The sequence below is a fragment of the Bos taurus genome, chromosome 21 (assembly GCF_002263795.3).
Source record: "Bos taurus isolate L1 Dominette 01449 registration number 42190680 breed Hereford chromosome 21, ARS-UCD2.0, whole genome shotgun sequence".
In the NCBI taxonomy this organism is placed as follows: Eukaryota; Metazoa; Chordata; class Mammalia; order Artiodactyla; family Bovidae; genus Bos; species Bos taurus.
The window spans coordinates 62,978,803-62,983,210 of record NC_037348.1 but is presented as its reverse complement, the minus strand read 5'-3'; the positions used below and the strand labels follow the sequence as shown (position 1 = coordinate 62,983,210).

General features: G+C 47.5%; 1 pseudogene; it reads right to left on the bottom strand.

Annotated features, from left to right (window-relative positions):
* Nucleotides 1–205: 205 nt before the first annotated feature.
* LOC112443267 (uncharacterized) lies at nt 206–324 on the bottom strand (annotated as a pseudogene).
* Nucleotides 325–4,408: the final 4,084 nt, after the last annotated feature.

Sequence of the window (4,408 nt, the reverse complement as noted above, 5' to 3'; positions counted from 1 at the left end):
GAAGTGAAGTTGCTCAGTCATGTCCAACTCTTTGCGACCCCATGGACTGTAGCCTACCAGGCTCCTCTGCCCATGGGGTTTTCCAGGCAAGAGTACTGGGTTGCCATTTCCTTCTCCAGGGGATCTTCCTGACCCAGGGATCGAACCCGGGTCTCCCGCATTGTAGGCAAACTCTTTACCATCTGGGCCACCAGGGAAGCCCTAAAGCCTATTGCACCTAGTATTCCCAGGCTGTCTCCCATCCAAGTACTATCCAGGCCCAATCCTGCTTAGCTTCCGAGATAAGACGAGATCGGGCGAGTTCAGGGTGGTATGGTCGTAGACTCCATATGATTACATACCTTTAAAAGGAGTGCCTGCCTTGTCCTTGAACTCCAGAGTGTGAAGTAGAGACCCCCTCCCATCTACAGAGAGCCCACCCCTCTGAGGAAAAGGGGGTTGTAGAGAGCTGTTTTCCCCTGTCTGTAACAGTATATGCAAAATAAGACTTTGAGTGTTTTTAAAAAAAAACTTGGGTCGATTTCTGATCTATTAAAGTGTTATATAAGTAAAGATATAAATACACATCGATCAGTATTGTATTCAGTTGTCTTTCCCCCTTTGAGCCACCTTCCAGGCAGGTGGCTATTGAGAGTGTTCGGAATTGTAAATGCCTGTTTGCAGCTAGGACTTAGTGACTTAATTCTATTCCACTGAAATATGGAAAACACGTGGAAAGGTACTATTTTCTTTCAGGGAAGTAATCCGTGAGATGAAGGCTGGATTGTGGACAAGGGCAAATGGAGCCTGTTAATAACATACCAAGTTAACACTGCCGATTACTTGTAACAAGGCTGCTGAGAGTTGGGAGCCAAAGCCCTGGTAGCAAGGATCCCCCTGGGCCCTCACTCCCCCAACACAACAGAAACACTGTGTCCTGTGTCCATCGCAGTTACTGGCACAGCAGGCAACACGCCAGCCTGCCTTCCTCTTCTTTCACCCTCTACATTCTTCTCCTTTGCAAGTGATTGCAAACTCCCTCCTGAATTCCACACAAAGAATAAGACACCTTCTCTGGGTTGTGATCAGAGCTCCTTTAGAAAAATGGTACTGATGAACCCGTTTGCCGGGAAGGAATGAAGATGCAGATGTGAAGAACAGACTTGTGGGCACAGTAGGGGAGGGAGAGGGGTGGACGGATGGAGGAAGGAGCATCTACATAAATACGCTCCCATGTGTAAAATCGACGGCTGCTGAGAAGTTGCCGAATAACACCGGGAACCCAGCTGGGGGCTCTGTGATGACCTAGAAGAGTGGGATGGGGGAAGGAGGGAAGCTCAAGAGGAAGGTGATATGTGTATACTTATGGCTGATTCACATTGTTGTATGGTGGAAACCAACAATGGTGAAGTAATTTTCCTCCGATAAAAAAAAATGCATGAGAAACAGAATTCTAAATTATGAATGTCAGCAAAGGATGGAGATGAAGTCCTCCAGGGGAGATGTTGGAGGGGAGGTGGCCCCCGGAGGGCCATTCAGCCTCTTGAGCTCTGGGGCCCATAATGAAGACAAGATCTCTATCTAAACAACACCTTCCTACCCCATGCTGTCCTGATGCTCTCCCTGGTGTGCTAAAGACCCCTTCCCTGTCTGCAGGAAGCCCACTTCCAGAAGGAAAGAACAGGTGTGGAAGGCTGTTTTTCCCTGTAAGTATGAATTCACCTGGATTTACATCCTTCTGGATATACACTATAACACATGTTCTGGATAAATCTGGATTTGGCAAAATAGCGTGTGATCTGCTCTTTAGTATTATGCTCTAATTTCTTGGTGTTTGGAGAAACCGCTTTTATCTATATCCATAACTGTATTCATCCTTACGGGCTTTCCAGGTGGCGCTAGTAGTAAAGACCCTGCCTGCCAATGCAGGAGACATAAGAGACACAGCTTAGATTCCTGGGTTGGAAGATGCCCTGGAGGAGGGTATGGGAACATGCTCCAGTATTCTTGCCTGGAGGATCCCTTGGGCAGAGGAGCCTGGTGGGCTACAGTTGGTAGGGTCGCAAAGACTCAAATACGACTGAAGTGACCTAGCATGCACACAGGCATTCCTACTTACACCTGTGTGTTGATCCATGTATCTAGGTAATGCCACAATTAAGTAGATCCTGAAAAAGAGCCTGGTGGATAAAAGTCATGAGCTCCACGTACTGGATTCAGAAGATGCAGATTTGAGCACCAGCTTAGCCACAAGCAGCTAGTGACTCAGGCAACAGAGGAACTCTCCCTTCGCCTCAGTCAGCTCATCTGAGGATGAATCTGACAATCTTGTCTAACAGCAATGTCACATGTAGTCATGTATGTTAAAGGACTTCATAAACGATGGAACTGAGAGGGCAGCATAATGAATATTATATACCAATGGTGGATTCATCTGAGTTATGGGATTATGTCTCATTTTGATTTTATTCTTTACAGAATTTGGTCATTTGGTCCCAAGCCACATGCTCTTCTCCCACCTAGGAATAAACGTCTTAATAAGAGAAGTGTGTCTGTTTTTACACAGGTGCGCGTGTGTTTTCTGGAGGAGGCATGGCAGCCCACTCCAGTGTTCTTGCCTGTAGAAGCCCATGGACAGAGGAGCCTGGCGGGCCACAGCCCACAGGGTCGCAAAGAACTGAACACGACTGAAGTGACGTAACACACACGCACGAATGTGTGTGTGTATGTGTGCGTTAGTTGTACTTGTGTGTGTGTCTTTCTCTGTGAATACATGTGCACACACATATGCAAACATTGTGCACATGTGTCCACGCACAGGATGTATGCATGCATGTGTGTGATATACATGTATCTGTATGTGTGTAAAGGAAAATTTAATGATGGCCTAGCCATTCCGACTACTTAGTCTTTTACATTTATCACTGGCTGGCATGTCTGTAGACCACACAGCACATGGAGAGCAGTGGATCCTTGCCCCCTGGTGGCACCATCCTCCCAAGAGCAAGCAGCCATGGAAGAGACCAGCAAAGGCAAGTAAGCCTGGGGCTTCAGGCAAGGAATCCTAGGGACCAGGCAGAAGGCAGAGGCTCTGCCTGACCTGCCTCTTGAGAAACCTGTATGCAGGTCAGGAGGCAGCAGTTAGAACTGGCCATGGGACAACAGACTGGTTCCAAATAGGAAAAGGAGTACATCAAGGCTGTATATTGTCACCCTGCTTATTTAACTTATCTGCAGACTACATCATGAGAAATGCTGGGCTGGAAGAAGCACAAGCTGGAATCAAGATTGCCAGGAGAAATATCAATAACCTCAGATATGCAGATGACACCAACCCTTATGGCAGAAAGTGAAGAGGAACTAAAGAGCCTCTTGATGAAAGTGAAAGAGGAGAGTGAAAAAGTTGGCTTAAAGCTCAACATTCAGAAAACGAAGATCATGGCATCTGGTCCCATCACTTCATGGGAAATAGATGGGGCAACAGTGGAAACAGTGTCAGACTTTTTTTTTGAGGGTCCAAAATCACTGCAGATGGTGACTGCAGCCATGAAATTAAAAGACGCTTACTCCTTGGAAGGAAAGTTATGACCAACCTAGATAGCATATTCAAAAGCAGAGACATTAGTTTGCCAAGAAAGGTCCATCTAGTCAAGGCTATGGTTTTTCCAGTGGTCATGTATGGATGTGAGAGTTGGACTGTGAAAAAAGCTGAATGCCGAAGAATTAATGGTTTTGAACTGTGGTGTTGGAGAAGACTCTTAAGAGGCCCTTGGTTTGCAAGGAGATCCAACCAGTCCATTCTAAAGGAGATCAGTCCTGGCTGTTCATTGGAAGGACTGATGCTAAAGCTGAGACTCCAATATTTTGGCCACCTCATGCGAAGAGTTGACTCATTGGAAAAGACTCTGATGCTGGGAGGGATTGGGGGCAGGGGAGAAGGGGACGACAGAGGATGAGATGGCTGGATGGCATCACTGACTTGATGGACGTGAGTCTGGGTGAACTCTGGGAGTTGGTGATGGACAGGGAGGCCTGGCGTGCTGCGATTCATGGGGTCACAAAAAGCTGGACATGACTGAGTGACTGAACTGAAATGAAGCTCAATCCAATGGCCCCAGGAAATCCTCATGTATAGGGAATCATCGAGGCTGGAAGAGGGCTCAGGAGGACCTTCTAAAGATCGGGGCCCAAAACTGGTGCATGCTAAGTCGCTCAGTCGTGTCCAACCCTTTGTGGCCCCGTGGACTGCAGCCCACCAGGCTCCTCTGTCCATGGGATTCTCCAGGCAAGAGTACTGGGGTGGGTTGCCATGCCCTCCTCCAGGGGATTTTCTCGACCCAAGGATCAAACTTGCATCTCCATGTCTCCTGCATTGACAGGCAGGTTCTTTACTATCAGAGAAAGCAATGGCACCCCACTCCAGTACTCT